The sequence below is a fragment of the Ovis canadensis genome, chromosome Y (genome assembly GCF_042477335.2).
Source record: "Ovis canadensis isolate MfBH-ARS-UI-01 breed Bighorn chromosome Y, ARS-UI_OviCan_v2, whole genome shotgun sequence".
In the NCBI taxonomy this organism is placed as follows: Eukaryota; Metazoa; Chordata; class Mammalia; order Artiodactyla; family Bovidae; genus Ovis; species Ovis canadensis.
In genome coordinates, this window is record NC_091271.1 from 9,010,111 (window position 1) to 9,034,709 (window position 24,599).

Here is a 24,599-nt window from a genome sequence, read left to right on the forward strand (position 1 = left end):
AGTGAGAATATTAATTAGGATCACAGAGGGCAAAGATGTTGCTGGAATGCATCTGTCAGGAAATATTTTATCTGTCAGGAAAGATTTGGGGTTGACTTGTTAAGTGTTCTAAAAACACTACTGCAGGACTGAAATACATTGACTTTTACCCCTACCCATGTATTCTTGCCTTGATCGTTAAACTGACATTACCCACGCAGAATTTCTTCATGATTGTCAGTAAATCATCACCCACATGAGAGGAACTGGGGCTTGCCTTTCTGTAAAGAGAAAGTTGTTAAGGAATACTTGTCCCAGGGAAAAGGCGTGCATGATCAATTTCAAGTTCAAAGTCCCTTGCCATTTCTGTTGTGTTTCTGGAAGGAAAGCACAGGGAATGGAACCACACCAACCTGATTGGCACTGTGAACCAGTCTAAGGCGACAGAAGTAGAGAACACGGGCACAGGTCACTCAGCTGTCCACAGTGAGGACTTCCAACCCTGCCACATCCTTGCGTGTCCGTCCCCCTCATGAGCAGATCCCATTCACCTTCCAGAATATATCATAGAAGTAGAAGAGGACACTGACTTGCTCAACTAGCGAGTGAAAAATTAACCGGGGCCAAAAAGAGAGTGGTACTTACCAAAGTCCGTTATACTGAATAAATAAACCAATAGTTCTGCATGTCTGCAGGTTTCTTTTCAGAATTCTTTGTGTCTGTGTGTGTGTGTGTGTGCGTGCACACAGGCACATGCACACATGTGCGCTTGCCAAAATGAGTGTGTGAACTCTCTGAACTGGTTTGGCTGAGGGATGGAAGAATGGACACTGAAAACATGAAAGAGCTTGTGTAAGGTACAGAGATCTTGGGGCAGCAGAAACATTGATGCCCTGGAGAAAAGCCCAAGGATGTCACTCACAGAGCAAGCCATACATGTAAACAGGCATGTAACTGTAAACATGTATCAGAAAGGAGAGGCAGAAAGGAGAGGCAGGCCAAAGGCACCTAGGGGCAGTCACAGAGGATGCGAAGAAGCAGAGGCAGAGAGGGCCAGATTCCCAGACACAGAAGGGCTACACACGCCCCAAGACACCCGGCTACAAAGGGTTTTCTGTTCTCAAGTGAAGGAGCATTCTTTCCATGACAAGACCAGCGATATGAACACAGCTTGCTGTTTTCTGTAAGGTTTGGGGGACTGATGGTCTGTAGCATAAGCAGCTGCTACATTCAGAGTTTGCCAGTTTGAAATATCACTCCTTAAAAGGGTGTCTTCGGTTGATCCTCTCACCCCTCCCAGTCCTACAGGCCTGGGCTGATGGGGTAGGCTGGGGTGTGTTCTCACCTGGAGGCTGGATGAGAACAGAACTACTTTGAAAGGGCCTCTGCACAATAAGTGGGCAGACTTCAATTCCTCTGGCACTGGTGAGCCATGGCTCTTAGTGGGACACTCTTCTTAGCATCTCTGTATTTAGAGATGTTTCATCTGAAAATCTCTCTCTACACAGAGAATTTGTGTCACATTTTGACATGTGCCCAAATGTGTTCTTTTGAAGCATGGAACTCTATTTCACGTAAGAATACACGCATTAAGTTTTCTTGAATGAAATATGGAATTCTCTATATTTCACCTGTGAAAATCTCACCACAAAGCTTCCAAAACTAAAATGAAATTCTTTATATTTATATAAAAATGTATGCACATGTTATTTTCCTACATGAAGGTTGGAATTCTATGTACTTCACATATGAAAAACTGGGTGCTGACTCTTCCACATGAAATCTGGAATTTTGTTTATTTTGCTTATGAACACCAGGCCACTGATTTTAGTACAAAACATATGGCATTTTGGTGATTTTATGTATGTAATTTGAGGCAGTGATTTTCCTCTGTTGAGTACGGATTTCCTTATATTTCACATAAGAAAATCTTGGCAGAGACTTAATCCATGAGATAATGAACTTTTATATTTCATTTAGGAAAATCTGGGTCTTGATTTTCCTACATGAAATCTGCAGTTGTCTGCATTTAATGAATGAAAATCTGGGCACCGATTTTCCTACCTGAAATTTGGATTTCTGTACTTTGGCATTTGAACATCTAGGCACAGAGCTTTTTCCTATGAAATATGACATTCTTCTATTTCACATTGCATTGGGGATAAACAAGGTAACATGATATATGGAATTTTTCAGATTTCTCATTTGAAAATCTGTGTGCTGACTTTCCTTCATGAAGTACAGAAAACTGTATATTTAACAATGGAAAGAATTGGCATTGATTTTCCTACAATAAATATAGAATTTTCTATTTCATACATAAAGTGATTTTCACGCTTAAGGTATGAATTCACTATAAATTAAAATATGAAGTCAATGCTAGTTCAAGGTGATGAACAGGCAAGTAAAAATCCTTGAGGATGCGACCACACCTAATAGTTGAACCCTTCCTGTTCTGAAACTCAGAGTGTTGATAAAAATTCTTCTTTTATTCAAAATGGGGGAACGGAAATACTAAATAAGAGGCATACCCCTAAGACTTGGAACTTATCTCTTTAGCCACACTGACTCTGCAGAGGAGTTGCTCTAAAAAGCCACATGTAAGAACAATCAGTTTGTGGACAGCCAAGAGCTGTGGTCAGCAGGCCTGGTGTGAATTCAGAAGTGAGCTCAAAGCCAGGTCAAGAGGGTATTCTAGATCCTGGCTGCTACCATTCAAATGCCAATTAGACATTCACGGATTATGTGACCTTGGAAAAGCTGTTTGACCTGGCCAGATCTCAGTGTGCTCATCTGTAACATGGGTGTGAGGACGTCCGTGAAACTCCAGTGGTTGAGACCTTGCCTTCCAGTGTGGGGGATACGGCTTTGATTTCCTAGTCAGGGAGATAAGAGTCCACAGGCCTTGTAGTCAAAAAACAAAAACGTTTCCAAAGAAGGAAAATAAAGCAATATTACAACAAATTCAATAAAGACTTTAACAATTGTGCACATTAAACAAGAATGTTACTGGTAAGAAGCCCAATGAGATATTAGACTTTCATTCAAAAGACATTAGATTTTCATTCAAAAACCTGCTTTCATTCTACAACTATGTAGCAATTACTGTTCTAGGCCCCAGTAGGAGGCAGAAGGGATTTCCCAGAGACTTGCGATTCTGGTGGTGATTTTCACTCCTTGGGTTCTACAGACTTGAATCTGCAACTCACTGCAGAGCACTCTCATCCGACAGCAAGGAGATCTGCAAGCTTCACTTGCCCAGATTAAACAGTGAGCATAAAAGCACTTGGCAAATAAGAGAGAAGTAGAGAGGAGGGCTGGGGTGGCGGATGGGACACTTTGGGAATCTGGGAGTAGCAGATGCAAACTATGATGTATAAAACAAACAACAAGGTCCTTCTGTATAGCACAGGGAACTACAATCAATATCCTGTGATAAACCATAATGGAAAGGAATATGAAAAACTATGTGTGTATATAACTGAATCATTTTCTTATATAGTCGAAGTTAATACAACATGGTACATCACCTATACTTCAATAAAATAAATTTTAAAAGACAGAAGACAGAACCTAAATGGAGAGTGTGCCCACAAGTGAACATAGAGCAGGTAAGCCTGCCCACCACATCCCTAACAAGGACCATGCCAAGAGAACAGGCAAGTTGGAGATGGATTCCGCCACTCCCCGGTCCCCTTTAATTCCTGGAAAGATCCAAGGTTGGCCCTCCCCTATGCAACCACTGGCACTCACATTGCTAGTGTACTTGGCGGTGTCTGCAGCGACATCAGCTGAAGCAGTAGTGATGGGTGTGCTGACCGAAGAAGCAAGGGTGCTCATGGATACTGAGCTGGTCACCAGGGGTGACGAATATGTTGCTGGTCACCAGGGTGATTGTGGAGGTAGATGGGTTCTGTGTGATCTCTTTCTGCTGGACACCTGAAAAAGCAAACGTTTTTGGTCACCCACAGCCTGGGGAAGGCTGTCCCATCTGGAAGCTGTGGTGGGAGCAGGGCCCAATCCACACTCTTTGAGTTTCTCTGTTTTCAAAGAACAGAGATTCTCACATTGGCCAAATTTGAGCAAGGCTCCAAGGAGCCCTTTCTCAGTAAGTCCTCCACCTGGGTCTTTAAGTTTCCGACAGCTCAAGGCTGCATACTAGGATGACCCCCCAACACCTTTAAAGTCCCCACCTAAGAAAACTCAAGGCTGCCAATAAAATTGACTATTTGCTCCAGTCAACACTTAAGGATAGGGCCCATTGCCCAGTCTCTATGGGAGGGCAGAAGCCTACCTTTAAGAGGTACCAGAGTTACCAAACCCAGATATTTCACATGGACCAATACCCCCTTCCCACTTTGCGTAAAAGTGTCACTTTCCGACTCTATAGAGTTCCCATGATTCCCCCTGCCTATTCCCAGATTCTCCCTTTAAACCCCAGTTCCCTGTGTACACATTTGGGTTGATGTCAGTTCATGCTGGACATTTTGCCCTACTGTGATAGTAAATAGCAGATTAAAATCTATCCTAACTACCTCAACTAGTTTTGAACAGTTTTGTTTATGTTTAACAGCACAATCTGGGAATTAGGAACCATACCATCAGTGAGCTCCTTCTTGCCAGCTCCCAAGTTCCCCTGGAATGCTCATTATACTTAATTGTTATGAATTCAGGAGCCTGGAACTGCCCATCCCTGCCGGGGGCCAGCGTGAGGAATTCCGCCCATGGCAAAAGTCATGAGGAATGAGGCTTGGCATACGCAAAGGCGTGATCAAGCCTCAGGAAACCCCCTGTTCCCGAGCATCTAACCCCAAAGCCAGGGTCTATTTTATGCTCTCACCTACACCTCTGACTTTACGGAGGGCTCTCCCCCATAACCGTTTCTCTCGGAGAAGGAGTAAACGTGCAGCTCCAAGGCAATAAAAATTCTTGGGCGTGACAAGAGTGCTTCAGCTTACGGACTCCTCTGAAGGTTATCTAGCCCACCTGTATAGGTTTGTCTGGCCACATGTGATTGTTTACAGCCTCCAAATCTGAGAGGCATGAGATGTTTTAGACTTATTAAAGGCGAATTCTTTTGGGGAGTTAGAAATTATTAGTATAGTTGGTTAGGAATTATATTGGTGAAGGGTCTCTTCATTTGTTGTGTCAATAATTGCTGCTAATTCCCTGCTCTGGGTGGGACAAGGATGTCTCAGGTCAAACCTCTCTGCTGACAGACTAGCTTGGGTGACAGGCTTATCCTTACTGCTGCCACTAGGCACATGATTGTGTACTACCTCTCAACCATAAACAGCACAGAGAATTTTGGAGTATTTTGAGAGTCTTAATTAGCATAGGACTTTTTCTTCTTGTTGAGTCAATGATTGCCGCCAGGCCTCTATATCCTTAGGCACCTGGGAATATATTAATCAATATATTTGGAATATAGCAAAGGAAATATAGTAGTTTTTGATGTTAGCAATACTAGACTTTTTGAGTTAATGGATTTTCTCTTTTGTAATAGATCACTGTACTTTGTTATATATCACTGTGTCCTTGCTATGTAAAAATGTAGCTTTATCATATCTTAAGACTAAATAGATCTTAAGAGGAGCATTGGTGAAAGGATTTTCATTTGTTGGGCTGATGTTTGCTGCTAAATCTCCATGTTCCCTACCCTTATAATGAATATAACTAGCATATAGGAAGAAATAAGTATTAACCTTTAAGCATATAGGAGAAATAAGTATTAACCTTTAAGACTAATCATGTTAACCTTGGGTTAAATAAATTCCTTTCTTGATTGTAACTCACTACACCCTCACCCTATAGGAATGCAGCTTTATTTGGAGGATGGTGCCCGGTTTAAGAAAAAACACCCTTGGAAGAAATAAGTTTTTTGGTTATCAGAAAGAAAAGATCATAAAATGTCAGCAGGTCTCACTCATGGCCAGAAGATGATATAATATCCCTAAGACCTTTTCTTTCTATACATTTATGTGAACACCTGATTTTGACAAAGGTCAGGACTGCTGACCCCCACGTGGCTCTGTATTCATCCCTATATGTAACAAAAGGTATATAAGCAAACCCCAAAATAAAGAAATTGGATCAGTTTCCGGAAAGACTGATTCCCCCATGTCGCTTCTTTCTTGCTCCCATTTTTCTGGCTGAATTCCCATCTGGAGCATGGATGCTATTCCACGTAATCCAAGTTATTCAGCCTCCTTTTCTCCACTAATCTTCCTACTACACTATCCATTCCTAATCCCTTTCTATCTGTAATTAAATAAGTTATTTCCAGAGACGCCGACTCCATCCCCCCACGTTCGAATCACCCTGGATCCACCGGGGCTGGACCCCGGCAGATCCCAACTTGAAAGATCCCAGATCCGGTTCGGCCATAGCAAAATTTCGGACAGCAGTATCAATCTGGCTGTACTCCCATACTCTGTGTTCAATCGTTGGGTCTTCCTCCACCCCAAGCTTTGAAGAGTTTCACTGGGGGCCAGTTCCATATCTGGCTATTCTTTTATTTCACAACGTGCTGCAACTCTTACCAGTTCTCCTCCTCATGGTGCACTCAGTATGTGAGAGTTCCAATTCCAGAGCCCAATAATGCAGGTTTCCTCATGAAACAAGACCAGTATCAGTTCTCATGAGAACCAGACAAACTAGTCCCCATCAGATCAGCACTTTCTTCCATTTTCATCATCCCAGAAAGAGACTCCAGCTGGGAGCTGTCATTCGGCACTTTGGCAATGGTTCTTGACACTGGCTCTTCTTGCACTGGGTGGCAGGTGCTAATCCCTTGGTATTAAGGTATCCTTTATCATCCACTTCACACACTCTACTCTTTCAAAAATAATGCCCAGGGGTTCATCAACATGCACAAAGATACTTATACAAAGATATTTATTGTAGCAATGCTTACAACAGATAAAAGCTGGAAGCAACTGAAATGTCTATAAGGATGCAAATATTTTATTAAATAAACTGTGGAATATTACACACCAGTCCAAAAGAAAAAGAGAGCCATATGCACTGACATGGATTGCTCTCCAAAACATGCTGATGGGTAGGGGGAGAAAAAGGTAAGGACAGTACAATTTTTATGTTTTCAAAGAGAAAAAAAAAGTAATAACTTTATGAAGTCATTTATGTATATATAAACACACATAGATAAATATATGTGATACATGAATTAGAGAAAGATCTCATGGTTAACATGGTTAACCTCTGAGAAAGGGTGCAGAAAGAAACAGAGTCAATAAAGACAACAGATTGTTATGTGTCTAGGCATCCATTTCACCCCGTTTTAAGAAGATGTGTATATACTGTATATGAAATGAAATTGAAAAAGAAAAAAAGCAAGCTGCCAAATAATTTTTAAACATAATGCCAAATGGAATGTGTTAGGCCTCCAGGATACAGTGGCCATGTAAAGAAGGGAAACTAAGCAAATAAAACAAGGACTATTTTCCTCCTGTCCATGTGGCAAAGAAGGAGAGGGTACCATGGAGAACAGAGCGGGGACGCTCAGTACCTTTCACAGCCTGTCTCTTCGGATATCTTGTCCCCTGTGAAGACTGAGGCTGCTGCTGCTGCTGGCGCTGTATCTTCTGCATATGCCACTTTTAGGAGGGCGATTGAAACCTGCTTGATGAGTTCCAGTCAACCTGCTGCATGGCCAGGGCAGTCTTCTTTGGTAAAAGCGGCCTCAGCCTTTGCACCGGGCTTCCCATGGTGCTGGTGGCAGCACCGACTGCAGGGCCATGACCGTGCAGGTGGTGATGGCAGTGGCCGTGACCCTAGCCGTGGGAGTTCAGGAGGATGAGCGGATGAGGACCAGCATTTCAGGGACAACTGGCTGCCCACTGTTGTGGCTGGTGGAGCTTTACTACGACTGAAGCCAATACATGAAAAAACAAAACAGAAAGTAGACAGGACTCAGACTGACCTGCAAGGTCACCATGCCACTGAGTTCTATGTGACCATCCCAGGCTGCCATGCCAAAGACTTCCACATGAATGAGAACATTCTCACTTTATATTCTTAGGCCTCTTCTGCAGCATGTTCTAGCTTAAAACATCAGCTTCCTCGGGTCAGGTGCTTGTTCACATTTGAGATACTTGCCAAAACCTCTGAGGTTCTGAGGCCAACTGACCCAGCCCCTGGCCTGGAGTTGCCCACCTGCCAGCCGATAACCCAGTGGATGAACAGAATCATTGAAAGTACCTTGTTTTACAAAGTTAGAGTTCAGTAAGCACTGAGAAGGACTAACCAAAGTCCCTCTGGACAATAACAAGAACACTTTCCTTGGCCAGGAAACCTACAGAGCATGTACCCCAAGGAAATTGACAGCCTCCCAATGGCCAAAGCACTGAAGAACAATCACTGAGAAAAATGGGTATTGTTCTCATCTCTTTTAATTCGTTCCAGAATAGTCTCAGCATGGTCCTGGCACCTTGACACCTAACACTCAAGGCAACTCACACCAGGAACAGAACAATCCCCAGCAAAATGGTATTTATGGAGAATTTAGAAGAGTTGCTTTTGTTTTGACTGCAGTTATCCACATTGCATCTTTTATTCCGAGCAAAAATACCATCTTAACCTACTGTCTGGTAGTCAAGTTTATGTCCAAAATTGAAATCAGGTGGTTTTTTTTTTTTAAAGAGCTGCTGCTTCAGATTAAAAAATATATTAAGGCAGTAATTGTATTATCAGGTCTTGGGAATGCCAAAAATAATAAATACAAGTGACTAGAGTTTGAAAAACACTGCCTTTCAGAATGTATCTATTGGGAGGAACTGGGCTATGAGTGTGGAGGGCAGGATTTCAATAGGCAACAGGGCAAATTTGGAGGAGAACAGTTTTAGACAAGACACGCCCAGGAATAGGCAGAATTTTGGTGAACGAGGACAGACAGGGAGAAGGACTGGCCAGAATGCAGGTTAGAGCCAGAAGCACTGAGCAGCAGAGGTGTGACCACAAGAATATTTATCTGTGAGGGGAAGGGGGCCACCTCTGACTGCAGGGGCTCCAGGAACTGGAGAGATGAACATGCATCCCCAGAGAGGATTCTCTCATGTTCACACACACACACACACAAAAAACAAACTGGTGCAAGTCAGCATTCTTGATCTCAGACGATGTGCCTGGACACATCGTCACACATTTTTAAAAAGGACTGAACGTGAAGTCGCTAAGTCTTGTCCAACTCTTTTCCAACCTCATGGGCTGTAGCCTGCCAGGCTCCTCTGTCTATGGGAGATTCCAGGCAAGAATGCTGGAGTGAGTTGCCATTTCCTTCCCAGGGGATCTTCCCTACCCAGGAAAGAAATCTGGGCCTCCAGGACTGCACACACATCCTTTACTATCTGAGCCACCAAGGAAGCCCTTAATGACAACACCTCTTTTAGGGCCCAGCATGCTTCTGCTGTATGACTCCATGCCTGTCATTTTTAGATTTCTATCACCCTAAAAAGACAGGAGTTCTTAGTTATTCTAGGGGAAAGTTTCAGTTAACTGTGGGTCCGTGACAACCAAGGAGTGTGAAAGAAAAAGTGTAAGAAAAAGTGTGCTGACAGGCTGATTTTTCTGCCTGGGGGTGGGGGTGTCTTGGTCATTACACAACTGACTCACCCTTTTGCTCCTCTGGGGAAGAATTCAGCCAAAGTCCTGGGTAGGAACACAGGGTGGCTCTGGGAGCAGATCTCTACCTAGAGTGAGGAGCCCCCATCCTTGCCTAGGACAATCTTTTGGATATCAGTCACAGCCACTGCCCCTTCCCCTTGTAGGGGCAGAATTGGCTTTGAGCTTGGCCCTTCTAAAAGGAAGAGCTCCCACAGGCAAGGCTTCTAACCTGCAAAAGCAACTTTATGCCTCTTATTTTGGCCATGTGATTAAAAAATATTCTGTCTTTGTCATTATGCTAGCCCAATAGGTCCATAGGCAAAGGGCAACCAGGAAAAGATCCTTCTCCTCCCTCATCTTGCAAAAGCAAATAGCTGGCTTTCTGGCATGTTTACCACTCTGATAGAGTCCCACTGGAACTCTTTTCCAATTAAAACAAATAAACAAACAACAACAGAAACAGAAGTATGCAATCTGAAAACATTCCAGGCTTGACACACCCTTGGGCAGTTTTAATTTAAACACTAAAATATTTTAATTTCTAAAGGATACTAATGGTTTAACGGGGGCAGTGCTGGTGAGGGGAGGAAAGGCCATGGGAAGTTTCATTTGTCCTAAAACTTTAGGAATATATAATCACCTGTAGTCTCATAGAGAAGAGAACTTCTTAAATGTCAACACTCCAAAGTGATCCCACACAGCTAGCCTACTTATATCAGACTTAGGTCACTGTCTTGTACATTAATAAAGGGCTTTTAAAGAGAAGGCTGGAAATGACAGATGTGATACAGGTTAAGTGTAGTAGTCATGGTCCTGAAGTGAGCTCACTTAGCCTCTGCTCTAGGATCTCTAGCAAGAAAAGCCAGAGGATTCAGATTCTGTGTATAAGCTGAACTCCTAACTGAAGATTGGTTGGAGGTTACCAAGCACTCTCAAAAACACCCATCACTTAAACTTATGAGTTAAAGCATACCTTTGAAAAGATGCTCAACTGCATTCTGATGTGAAGTCGATTCTTCAAGACTGCACTCATACTCAGGTGGCTCTGGATTTCAACCTGTGCGAAGTTCCTCTAACTGAATTATTGTTTCACAATCATCCATTGCTTAAAAGCCCCACACACTCGGAGGATTCTAGAGAAAATTCAGTCAGACACCAGTGAAAGGAAAAGCTCAGCTTCATTTTATCAACTGGAGTACTTTTTTATTTAGGGTGTGAAACACAAGCTCTTTTCATGCACTCATATGTTTTTGCATTTTCACTTTGACTGACAGGAAGCTCAGAGCCAAATGGAAGCCTGACGTTGCTACTTCTGAAGGCTGAAATAGTTATTTTCGTGTACAAACATTCCCCCAGATCTCTCACTATTCTATTTTCATCTTTCTCACTGTCTTGATTTCCATTCTATCAGTATATCGCAAATCCTTTCTGGAAGGGGTGAAAACAACCACCAAACAAAACACCTATTTGAGAAAGAGAGGAATAGTATAAATGTATCATTCATAGGAACACTGTCACAGGCTGCTGCTGCTGCTGCCGCTTAGTTGTGTCAGTTGTGTCCGACTCTGTGTGACCCCATAGACAGCAGCCCACCAGGCTACTCCGTCTCTGGGATTCTCCAGGCAAGACTCCTGGAGCAGGTAGCCATTTCCTTCTCCAGTGCATCAAAGTGAAAGTAAAGTTGCTCAGTCATGTCCGACTCGTAGTGACCTTAGGACTGCAGCCTACCAGGCTGCTCCGTCCATGGGATTTTCCAGGCAAGAGTATGGGAGTGGGTCTCCATTGCCTTTGGGACACAACAATTCCACAAACTTCATGGAATAAATGCCACCCCTTTTGCTTTCTACAATATCAGATGTGGTCCCTCAAACCCCAATCCACACAGAGTTGGATGTTTCAGATGCCATTCATAATTTTAAGGGATGGGGTGGTGATCCATCCTTCCTGACTGACTCAACTGCCTCTCTCTCTTGCTGCCCTGTGTCACTGAGAGACAGTCCCTCCTCTTTCAATGAACTGCCAAACTGAGGTTCCGGAACAGTTCACAATGATGCAAACACAGAGGAAAAACTGCTCAGAACACTTCCCCGCTCCTGCTTTAAGCAGCCAGACTAGGAAAGCCCCAAGGGACACAAAACTGAGATGATAGCTCCTGTCAAAAGCTGTGTGTTGTCTGTTTAGTCACTAAGTCATGTCCAGCTCTTTGGTGACCCCAGGGACTATAAAGCCCACCAGACTTCTCTGTCCACGGAATTCTCCAGGCAACACCACTGGAGTAGGTTACCATTTCCTTCTCCAGGAGATCTTGCTGATCCAAGGATCAAATTCATGTCTCCTGCATTGGCAGATGGAGTCTTTACCACTGAGCCACATAATGAAACCTGACTATCCCTGTATGTGGGTCTGAGTGAATTCCGGGAGTTGGTGATGGACAGGGAGGTGTTGCATGCTGCAATTCATTGGGTCGCAAAGAGTCAGACACGACTGAGTGACTGAAATGAACTGATCCCTGTATGTAACTCACAAAGTACAAGAGGTTTTGTGGCTATCATCTCCAATTTGTCCTTAAGCCATGTCCCTTTGGGTCCTTAATTAATTCTTCTCTTTCTCGGGCATACCATCTCCCACTTGCCAAGCCAGCTGAGAAATTCTCTGACTGCTTTGCCAATGGGACAAATATCCTTCAAATATTCCTATGTTCTGTAGGGTGTCTGCCTGCATGCCTGGGGTGTGGCAGGTTTGAGAGCAGCCACTGCTGGTTCAGTCCCTAACAGCAGCAGCTGTTAAGACCTGCTAACACTCAGGCAGCAGTTCACAACTAGGGGAGATTTCGCTTTGTCAAGACACTTTTGCAGGACACCACTGGATAGATGCTACTGATATCCAGTTGGTAAAGGCCAGAGATACCGCTAAACATCCTTCAATACTCAGGACAAAGAATTATCTAGAATAAAAAGTCAATAGCGCCAAGGTTGTGAAACATCAGGCCCATGTCAGTTACATGCAAATATGGCAGACCACAGGCACAGGTGCATATCATACAATGCCCCTTGGATTTCTAGAGGCCTAAAGAAGAACTCAGCAGTCTGGTCCCACTGACCCGAAAGGGCTTATAGTCTAGTAAGAAAATGTATTTTGAGATGCCTGGGCAGTGTGAGGGGAGGTAAGGTAGAATAAATTCATCAAGGTCTTTGACCTGAACACTTTCATCAGTGTCAGTCTTGTCCAGTGTCTTAACATTGACAAACATTTTAGGTATATTTGTGAACATACTGGAAAAAGAAACTGCTTAGGTTCAAAATGACTTGACTGCTAGAAGCAACCGTTCCTTTCTAACAGACTTCTTTTCCGGTGCTCAAGGTCAACCACATTGGGTATCAAAAAGGTAAAAGGTGGGCAGGCCCAGCTTAAGTCCTTGTCCTGCTCAGTAACTAGCTATGTGACCAGGAGCTAATCCAAGCTTTGTTGTGCCACACTTTCTGATGTCAGAAGGCGACACGACATGCAACATTACAAATGGCAAGGTGACATCCTCAGACCAAATCAAGAAACCAGAAACTGGTACAGTCACTCACCCTCCTCCTTGGGAGACGGTTCTCTGGCTTCCTTCCTATATTTTTGACCCTCCTATGCAGAATGGTGTTTTCCTAAATCTATGTCAAGTCCACTCTTTGAATTGGAGTCCAGGCCCAAATGCACTGTTGGGGATTCCACTTCACCTTTTCCCTTCAGCATATCCTTTGTGGGATGAGGCAAGGGTTTTGCTTTGTCTGAAAAGTCCTTCTCAACCTGGGGGCTCATCTTCTCCTAGACTGCTCTTGGGTCCACTTTCTCACTGGCTGGTGACATGCTTTCAGCTCCTCTTCCATCTCCACTGGGTTCAGCAATTTGGCCTTTTTTCTTGACAGCACATGGCTTTTTGTACATCTGAGCCCCCTCTTTTCTTCAGCATCTTCTGGCTCTTTCTTGGACCTTTGCTCCTCATCATTCATAGAGTCATTTCAACTACTATCTGACTTCTCAGAATCCCCTGAACTGCTATGGTCGACAGGCATATAAACATCTGCTGAGATTTCATGTATGCCTAAGCAAACGAACAGATAAACCTGAAACAAACAAGCAAACCCAGCATGTAGTGTAGTCATAGAATAAAGAGCAGGACCAAAACCCCACAAATATTTTCCATGCTCACTGCTGGAATAAAAAGGAATATACAAGGCATCACACTGGCCTGGTGGGGTTAGCAGTAGACTTAAGTTGCAGCTGACTACAGGGAACAAATGGAACTTGCAGGCAGACCATCATTTACTGACATTCAGAGATGACATGGGACCAAACAACATGAATTTCTGATTTATCCAGAGCTCAATCTGGCCCGCATATGTAACACACCAGGACACAGAGAATGGGAGGCATGGAAGCAAATGATACACAGGAGTTGTTAAAACTCATTTAACATTTAACTGAACATTTTCAGTTCAGTTCAGTTCAGTTCAGTTCAGTTCAGTTGCTCAGTAGTGTCCAACTCCTTGAGATCCCATGACTGCAGCACATCCAACTGTTTTTCTATTTGTAATTGAGTCCAGAGGAAAGTCACCCATTTCCATGCCTCAAGCAAAAGGAAAAATGATAAAACAGCAGGAGTTTCCAACATATACAAGCAAAAATGGGAAAATCTCTTTTCTAACAAGAATTTCATTTAACCCATTTATGTTTTCTGCTCCTGGTAGTGAGTCTCATCCATCTGTAGGTAAATAATCTGATACCCGACAATTTTGAAAAGACGAAATCCCCATCAGCTCTGTATTGTCTTCATTCTAGAGCAATGGTTACCCTGAGTGGGATCACAGAAGAGAAAATCATAAAAGGGTAAGAACCACCAACAGCCCAGCAGGATCAGGAGTGAATGATATCCACCTCCTCCAAGACTCAAACGGAAAGAATCTAAAAACCAAATCGCGTTTAATTTCTGGATCTCAGGGCTGGTGCAATTAGTAACTAAAGGTTGGCCAACAGAATGACAAGCATGGCCACATATGCTTGGATACTGGAGCCCAAAGTAGGTGAATTCAGATCCTGCTTCTCTGCTTCTACTAGTTGTGTGACCCTGAATGAGTGAACTACCTGTCTAAGCCTCTGTCCCTTCCCCTGGATAATGGGTGTGATAATAGTATCAACCTTCCAGGACAATCTACACACAGTTCAAGGGGCATAGGAAGTCCTCTGTAAATCCTTAATAACAATGACAAAACGAGGACCTAGACCAGCTGCCTGCTAGGACCCAAGACACACACCTCACTGTGCTCTGCAACTCTCTATATCTTGTCGAGATTTGGCTGGAATCTGCTGTGAATCTGCCCCTTGGGAGAGAGGAGAAGAGAAAGGGGCAGACTACTGCTGGACAGACTCACTCACCTCCATCAGGTTCATCTTAGCCTTGCTTTGATCTTGAAGACACCACCACACTCTTGTGAGATCAGGCACTGGAGGGAAATAGCGAATAACACTCATCACTTGGCTTCTTCTAGAAAACACGTTCTTGCATTCAGAAGGGAAAAACTTTAAATATCTCCATCGTTTATCCCAACGATATTATCTACTTGACTGCCTGGGGTGACTTGGACATAAGAGGCTGAGAGAACATTTGGCTGGTTTCTACTGAACTATCACCTACTTTCAATATGGAAAATGCACTACTCCAGCCAGATGGTTGGTTTCCATGAAGCTCAGCATCATTGTGGTTCCTCCAAGGTCAAAGATTACACTATTTTCAACCTCAACAACACTTTGCTTGGAATTTCAGGTCCAGATTAGCATGGGTTTGTAACATAGAGTGGTGCTGATCCTCGCAGAGAATATGGTGATAAAGATGGGGAGATCAGCTCATTTACCCAGAGACTTCGTTCTTCATCAACCTGGTCTGGAGCTCAAATTAGAAAGAAAGGGAATGTCGGGGTCCAGCCCCAGTGGATCTAGGGAATTCGAAGTGGGGACTGCATTGGCGAGGAAAAAAACTTATTTATTTATAAATATAAGATTCGATTAGGAAGGAATAGTGTAGTAGGAAAATTAAGTGGAGAAAAGAGGCTGAATAACTTGGTTTATGTGGAAAGCCAATAAAGTTCCAGACAAGGAGCTTGCACCATCTACGTTAGGCCACTGGCATCTGTTTGAATATTGGATAGTGCCCTGCCTTGGGCTCCCTCTCTCATGGATCTTAGAAGCCGGGACAAGTACGTATACATGGCAAGCCTCCACACCCCAGATGGGAATTCAGCCTGAAAACAGAGTAAAGAGAAGACACAATTTTACGTATACATACATCCCATCAATTTTGGATTTCCTCCCCATTTAGGTCACCACAGAGCAGAGTCAAGTCCCCTTGTTCTTTTACTTTTCTCAAAATGAAGGTTTTGTTTGTTTGTTTGTTTGTTTTTATAACTGGGGGTTAATTCTTACACAGTATTGTGATAGTTTCTGCCATGCATCAACATTAATAAGCCATAAGTATATAGGGGTTCTATCCATCCTGGAGCGTCTCTCAAATCCCTTTTTACACTATTCTTCTGGGTTGTTCTACAGCACTTCCTTCATATGCCCTGCTTAGTGCAGATGAAAACCTGAAACATGATTTTTCTGCACGAAATATCTAATTTTCTCTATTTCCCATGTGAAAACATGGGTGCAGATATTTCTACCTGAAATAGAAAACCTGTATTTCATGTTTGAAAATCTACTTGTATACTTTGCTTCATCATGTACAGAGTCTTGTCTGTTTCACATACGGATATCTGTGGACATGTTTTCCTACACGAATGGGGTATTCTATATATTTCAGATATGAAAATTTGAGCATACACTTCCCTGCTTGAATTGTATACATTTCCTATATGAAAATCTCTGTGAGTGGGATGGAAACAACCTAGATGTCCATCAGCAGATGAATGGATAAGAAAGCTGTGGTACATATTCACAACGGAGTATTACTCCATTAAAAAGAATACATTTGACTCAGTTCTAATGAGGTAGATGAAACTGGAGCCAATTATACAGAGTGAAGTAAGCCAGAAAGAAAAACACCAATACAATACACTTGTTAGGTAAAGATGACCAGACACAAAAAAAGAGTGTCTAACAGGCTTTTTTGATGGCGAATCGTTCCTGGACAGGGTTCTCGGACCCGAACAAGGCAGGGTGAGGAAGTCCGTGCCTGGACCTTGTTGGAGGCGACTTATGTACATTCATTGCGATGGATGGTCAGGTTAATGGACGTGCGTTTGGATCAGTCGCCAGGCCGAGGTGTCTCGGGCTGATAGGTCCTTCTATGTGGCTGGGGTGGGGCAGCTTTAGTTGGTGAAGTGTGCTTAAGTTGGTCCCTGGGATCTGGGAGGCTCCTTCCATTAGGGACTTCCCCTGTCGGCAGGAGGGAGAGGAGGGGCAGCCCATCATGGCCCCTGGGGTCGGGCCTTACATTTTGACCCTTTTGATAGGATAAGGGGTGCCATTATTGCTCCTGGCTACTTCCTGCTGAAATGGGGTGCCACTGGGGCTGAGGGTCAAGACCAGATCCTGGTGACCTTTAGGGGGCCTCAGGGTCTCTGGACGGGAGTTTGGAGTATGTAGCCACCATCAACATCTGTCCAGTAGCCGTCTGGTTCATCTCCCTGACCCTCCAGAGGACGATCTGAAAAGCACAAGGTCCTGTTGACAGGATGAGGAACAAGGCTGTGAGGGGTCTGAGAAGCAGGAGAAGCCATTTTGCCCAAGACCACTTCCACCATCTCAAGAAACTGAAACCGCCTGACTCGGCCTGTCTACGTCTGATGTTCTCTATCAGCTCTCGGACCTTGTTCTGAACTATCCCTGAGACATTAACAAAAAAACAAGAGTCTGCCCTTAGGAACTGACACGTTCCCCTTTTTCAGCCGTTAGCAGGTCTAGGGCCCTTCGATTTTGGAGAGCCACTGCTGCCAGAGAGGTTATCTGGGTCTATAATGCCACTAGGGAATTTGCCACCTTGTCCAGGTCTCGATTGAGGTCTGCAGACAGCTTCTAGTCGGAGTGTGTGGCTGATCCCAATCCTCCTGCTCCCAGTCATAAGGCTGTAAATAGACCTCCCCTGAGGAGCAGGGGAGTTGCAGCCAATGTCCTCCGGTGGCGGTGGGTTTGGCTGGATCTGGTCTTCCATTGCCTGCGGTGTCAGAATGGTCAGGAAGGGAGTAAGGAAGACTGGGGTGTAAGGCTGAGTCCAGTTGGGCGGGAAACATTGTAATAAGGAGGTTTGATTACAGAGAAAGAATATCCCGGGTTTTCCGCATATCTGAGGGTTTGGGGATAGAGGGTCTCATCTTAAGCCATCACAGGCCTCTGTGGTTAATGAGGTGTGGTTGGCCAGAAAACAACAGGCATTGGCTGGAAGGTACAGTATCTCAGTGGTCAAGGGCCCCATTGGCATGGTTACTTCAGTGACATTTTGAGTGAGATTTTGGGCCTGTATCCACTTGCTGGGGATCGGTTGAGCAAGGAATGGTTGGGGTCTCAAGGGAAGATAGAGCCATCATGAGAGGTTTGGTGAGGTTTCAGTCAGGGTCTGATAGGTGTCATTGAGGCTGGTGAAAATTTGGGGTGAAAAATCTAGGGGTTTGAGTGCCTGATGAACCTGGTCTAGGAGTTTGTTGGGATCATGGTGTGGTTCAGAGGCTTCAGTTGCCAACTTTATGAAGTCCTCTTGGACCTTATGTTGGATTTGTTCTCGTCTCTGTCATTCTGTAGTGAGTTTGCATGGTAAACAGAGCTCTTTGTCCCTAGCTTTATAGCAGTTAGAGGCTGAGTTTGATTTGGCCGTTTCAAGGCTCTTGGCCGTCCAATAACACTTACCCCTATGGGAGCATGGCTGGGCGGGTGAGACATGATGGTCTCGGTGGACATAAGTGTAGGCTGTGAACCCAGTGCCCCAGCAGTCTTGTTTGGTGCAGCCCTGGGGGCAGGGCATAGGTTGCCCCGCCCGTATTATCATGGCCAGGAGGAATAGTGGTCAAAGCATGTTAAGCTATAATATTAGAAGAAGAGTGATAAAAGTGAAGAAGTCAATTTGAAATTCTGTAAAAGGAGGAAGGTCCCCTGCAAGTGTAGATCAGAAATTGCCTGAAAGAAAGAGTCACAGTCGGTGACTGGGGTAGCCAGCCAAAGGTCCTGTTAGTAGGGCCAAGAAAAAGTCTTGGGTGACCAGGATAAAGTCTTGGGCAGGCCAGCGTGAGAGACATATGGCCAGGTCAGGCTGTCCCAATGGAGTAGCATCCCAGGAATAGTGAACAGATAATAAGGTAAGCAAGGGCCAGCAAAAGTCAACGTATGAGCGGCCAGTCCTGGGGGGCTGTGACAGCCAGTCTAATGGCAAAGAGTATAGCCAGAGTTGCGATTGGCAATAGCCATAGCAGATGAAGCCAGACAAGCATTGGATGGGGTGTGTCAGTCACAGGCAGGAGGCAAGGATGTCTTAGTAATGGTGATCTTGGTAGGTCCCAAGATTTTAGAGGTGTATAAGTCTCCAGGGGTTTTGGAGAAGGTAGCTGTGTAGTGGAGCCCGCTTGAGCCATGTGATGTGATACCATGGCTCGTGTCCCCACAGTTTGGCTGCTGTAGGGGTGGTGAGGACCGCCATGAAAGGCCCAGTCCCCCAGGTTTGAAGGGGTTGAGGCATCAGAGTTTTTTAGGAGAACCTGATCTCCTGGTGCCAAAGCAGGGGATGGGATTGCCTGGGCATGGTCTCTGACAGGTTGAGGGAGGACATGTTCAGTGTGTTTTCTAAGTAGAGACCTCAGGAGAGTGAAACAGGACAAGTAAGTCTCTAGAAGGGGGTTGGGGGACCCAGAAGTTTAGTCAGCAGATATGGCCTACCATACAGCAGTTCAAAAGGTGTCAGACCAGTCTTGACATGAGGAGTTGTCCATATGTAGGTCAGGGCTGCTGGAAGGAGATCAACCCAGGAGAGACAAAGTTCTGCCATTAACCTGGTCAGACGAGCCTTCAGGATGCCGTTAGCCCATTTTACCTTGCCTGAGGACCAAGGCCAGCATATAACAGAAGGTCTGATGTCTAGGCATGTGAGTAAAGTCTATCTGCCAATCCTGTCCCTGCAGGTGTCCCCTCAGCTGGTGAGTTTCTTGTGGGGGCCTGAGTCCTCCTTGAGGAAAGGTCTTGACACACATTAGGCAGCGATGATGGACTGCCTGAATGGTAGGTCGGAGGTGTAATGGGGGAAAGAGAGGGCTAAGGAAGGTCAAAAGTGTGTGGGGCCCAATGTGTAAAGTCATGGATCAGGGTGATAATGGACATTGTCCGTCTTTCAGGAAAGATTAGTTTGTCATGGAGTATGATCCATCCTGAGGGGTGTTTGGAAGTGCCCTCCTGTGAGAAGAAGGCCTCCATTTTGGCCTTTGAGTAGTTAGGTGTAAGGGAGGTCTTAAGAAATAGTATAGGCAGAGGCCCCTGTTGTAAGGCTATCTGTCTGGCCATCTGGTCAGCCTCGTTGTTGTCTAGGGAAACCATGTCGTAAGTCGTCTGATGTCCTTTGTAGTGCAGGATGGCTACCTGGGTGGGCTGTGAGATGGCCTCCAGGAGGTTGGCAATTAGGGGGGCATTAGAAATGGGTGATCCCTTGGTGGTGAGGAATTTCCTCTCTCTTTTTTGCATTTGCATATAGAGAAGCTGCTGCTGCCAGGGCACGTAGGCAGGGGGACCATCTCTGAGCGGTGGGGTCTAACTGTTTGGAGATAAACGTCACTGGCAGCATTTCAGGGCCCGCAGGCTATATGAGGGCTCTAAAAATTATGCTCCCTTTTTCATCAGTGTATAGGTGATAGGGGAGGTTGGGATTGGGCAGGAACAGTGGGGAAGACGACAGCAAAGCTGAGCGGAGGTTGTAGAATGCCTTTTTGACCTCCGATTTTGAAGAGAGTGGTCTAGTAGGGGTGTCTTTTGCGGCTGTATAGAGGGGTTTAGCCAGTGAAGCATAGTTGGGGACCCAGTGCCAGAAGAATCCTGTTAACACCAAAAAGGATAAGATTTTTTCCCCAGTGGAAGGGGGGCAGAGGTCTCAGAGAAGGCTGAGTCTGTCAGTAGTCAAAGCTTTAGTTGTTGGGATAATCTTTAGACCTAGGAAAGTTACAGAGGTCTGGGTGAGTTGGGCCTTTTGTTGAGATGCTCGGTATCCTTTAGAGCTCAGGAAGTTAAGAATAGTGATACGTGTCTGAGAGAGAGCTTGTGAGGGGCTGCAGAGCAGAAGGTCATCCACATACTGTAAGAGGACACTGGGGGCCAAAGGGCATGTAGCGCGATCCTGGGCCAGAGCCTGGCGAAAAAAATGGGGGCTCTCTCTAAACCCTTGGGGAAGGACTGTCCATGTTAGCTGGGAGGACTGTCAGGTTTCTGGGTCGGTCCATGTGAAAGCAAAGAGGAATTGGCTGTCTGGGTGCAAGGGAATAGTGAAAAAGGCAACTTTGAGGTCTATGACAGTAAAGTGAGTCGTACTGCTAGGGATGTCACAAAGTAAGGTATAGGGATTGGGGACAATCGGATGGGCAGGGATCATGGCCTCGTTTTTCAGTCGAAGGTCCTGGACCAGTTGGTAGCCGCCAGCAGCTTTCCATACCGGGAGAATGGGGGTACTGTAGGGCGAGGCCATGAGGGCTAGGAGGCCCTGGCCTAAGAGATGGGCTATGATTGGTTTAAGACCACATAGGTGAGTCTGAGAGATGGGGAAGTGAGGGTTATTTGGTAAGTCAAAAGGATCACGTAGTTTAATCAGGATGGGAGTGTGATGGGTTGTGACCAGTGGGATTTCAGTGTCCTAGATGAACACTCAACAACTGGAGCCTCAGGGGAGCAGAGGAGGAATAGCGACAAGGTGAGAGATTGGGAAAATGAGAGAGGTGGGTGAATGGTGGCCCTAAGCTTAGCTAAAATGTCCCGCCCCAGCAGGGGAGTGGGCCATGAAGGGATTATCAGAAAAGAGTGTGTGAACAAGAAGTGGTCAAACTGACAGGGCTGTGGCCCAGTCTGCAAGGGTCTTGAAGATGTACCATCTATACCCACTACTGATACCTGCGAAGGATGCAAGGTGCCCCCGAAGGAGGGAAAGATCGAGTAAGTAGCCCCTGTATCTATCAAGAAATTGATAGACTTACCCACCACTTGAAGCATTACCCTGGGCTCGGCTTGGGTTATGGGGGTCCCAGAGTCTGGGCGCCATCAATCTTCATCAAGGAGAGAAGTTCCAAGGTGGGGTGCAGGGAGGAAATGTCCTTTTGGGAGCCCAGACCTCGGCCCAGTAAGGCTGAGGCCTTAGTTGCCTGGTGACAATCACTCGCCCAATGTCCCAGTTGTTGGCAACGAGGGCATGGCTTTGTCTGGAGCTGGGGGTTTGGGCATTGGCAGGCCCAGTGGCCCTCATGACTGCATTTGAAGCAGGCTCCGGGTGGTGGCTTCTGAGGAGCCAGCTTGTGTCCCGTGGCCAGCCACAGGGCTGCTACTAGTGCCTGGGTGTGTTTCCCAAGGAAGTAAGCCTGGAGGTTAGCCTGTAGTTCGGCTTTTTGTTTAAGCTTTGCCTTGCAGCTGGCTTTTCTGGCTTCCTCTCGGGTGTTATAAACCTTAAAGGCCATTTTACCAGGTCTCGGAGTGGGGTCTGAGGCCCATCCTCAACCTTGGAGAGTTTTTTTCTGATGTCTGAAGCTGATTGGAATATAAAACGGTTGGCTAGGGTAGTAACCCCCTCCAGAGAATCTGGGGCAATCCAGGTATAGGTGGTGAGCGCCTCTGTCAGCCTGTTAAGAAAGGCTGCTGGGTTCTCATCAGGGCCCTGGGTTATTTCATCTAGTTCAAGTAGGTTTATTACCTTGAGGGAGGTGGTCTCCTTTTGCTTCTATAGGCATTTTGCCATGCATTGAATGTTGGCTCTTCCTCTTTGTCTCTCCTGATAGTCCCAGTCTGGGTCTACATCTGGAATAGCAGCTGCTCCAGGTGGCTAGGCTGGGTCTGCTGGGTTAGCTAGATATTTTGGGCCAGCCATCACTTTTGTCACAGCCCAAATAGGCTTTCTCTCCTCTAGGGTAGTGGTGGACCCCAGAATGGTAAATATGTCCTGCCAGATAAGGGCATAAGACTGAGGCAGCTGGTGAAGTTTTTGATGTGGTTAGAGGAGTTGGCCAAATAGGAGCCTAGACGTTGTTAAATATGGGCGAGATATTGGAGTGAAAAAGGCACATGGACATGGGCGAGACCCTTCAGGCCGGCTGCCTGGTGGAGAGGAAACAGGGGAGCTGGAGGTAGATTGGGAGTGGTCTGGGAACTTGTGCGTGAACTAATCGGTGAGTCAGAAAGGGGTGGGCATGGATGAAGGGGTGGATATAGAGGTGGAGCTGAGGGAGCAGCGGGAGGCATAGTCACAGGAGGGCTGGGCTGTGAGGATAATGGGGAAGGGCTGGATATAGAGGAAGTTGGTGAGAGCGCTAGAGGGGGAGTTGATGTGGGGGAGTTTGGTGAGGCAGGGCACAAAGGAAGTGGTGTATAGAGGCAGAGCCAAGGGAGCAGCGGGAGGCATAGTCACAGGAGGGCTGGGCTGTGAGGATGATGGGGGAGGAGTGGATATGGAGGAAGTTGGTGAGGACGATAGAGGGGGAGTTGGTGTAGGGCTAGGAAGGGCCATGGTTAGGAGAATTTCAGAAGGGGAACAGTGGGTATATAGGATGGGACAGGAGCACAACAGCCAGAAAGCCTGTACACAGGGTACCTCAAACCATTTTCCCGTCCTCTGGCAGTAATTACCTAAGTCACGGAGGACATTAAAATCAAAAGTTCTGATTGGCAGCCGTTGTGAGCCATTATCTAAAGAATATTGGGGCCATGCATCAGAACAAAGGAAGGTTAAGCATTTGGAGTGAATTTTTCCAGAGATATGTAGAGTTCTGAGGTTGGCGAATAAACATTTTAGTGGTGTAGATCAGGGTTGGTTGGCCCTGGAGGCAGCCGTTCCCATGGCGAATATGAAACAGAGGTCCTAGACCAAGCATTAGCAGGGCTGGGAGTGGTCCAATCAGGAGTCTCTGAACGGGCCATCAATCTAGCGAGGAGAGAGCCACTCAGCCAAGACAGACATCTCCGAGATGTCTGGTGCCAAGGAATAGCAGGGCTGGCCTGCGGAGAAGGGGTACAGATGCATCCGCGATTCAAAAGGACCGAGAAACCCTAGGCATGATCACCATGGGAGCAACAACCCCCAGAACCCGACCAATGGAACTTACCCCATAGCCTGCCAGAAGGTTGCATGGTCCCAGAGGGGTGATGGGGTGACCTGGTCCAGCGCGGGCCAGACCCGAGGGGGCCACAAATCTCACTCGTCACGGGATGGCCCCTTGTTTCAGGCTCCTCGTTGGGCACCAAATGTTAGGTAAAGATGACCAGGACACTGAAAAGAGTGTCTAACAGGCTTTTTAATGGTGAAGCACTCCTGGGCGGGGTTCCCGAACCGGAACGGGGCAGGTCAAGGAAGTCTGCATCCGGACCATGTTGGAGGTGGCTTATATACATTCATTGAGAGGGATGGTCAGGTTAATGGACTGGGGTTCAGATAGGTCACCGGGCTGAGGCATCTCAGGTTCATAGGTCCTTCTATGTGGCTGGGATGGGGCGGCTTTAGCTGGCAAATTGTGCTGTCATTGGTCCCCGGGATCTGGGAGGCTTCTTCCATTAGGGACGTCCCCTGCAGGCGGGAGGGAGAGGAGAGGCAGCCCATCATGGCCCCCAGGGTCCAGCCTTACAATATTAACACATATATATGGAATTTAGAAAGAAAGATGGTAACGATGGTATGAAAAGAGACACAGATGTATAGAACAGACTTTTGGACTCTTTTGGAGAGGAAGAGGGTGGGATGATTTTGGAGAAAGGCATTGAAACGTATAATATCCTCTAAGAAATGAATCGCCTGTCTAGGTTTGCTGCAG

The 24,599-nt window shown here is 45.8% G+C and overlaps 2 pseudogenes; both read right to left on the reverse strand.

Moving 5' to 3' along the window:
- Positions 1 to 326: 326 nt before the first annotated feature.
- LOC138431279 (MYND-type zinc finger-containing chromatin reader ZMYND8-like) lies at positions 327 to 9,132 on the reverse strand (annotated as a pseudogene).
- A 4,035-nt stretch (positions 9,133 to 13,167) lies between these two features.
- LOC138431281 (MYND-type zinc finger-containing chromatin reader ZMYND8-like) lies at positions 13,168 to 15,039 on the reverse strand (annotated as a pseudogene).
- Positions 15,040 to 24,599: the final 9,560 nt, after the last annotated feature.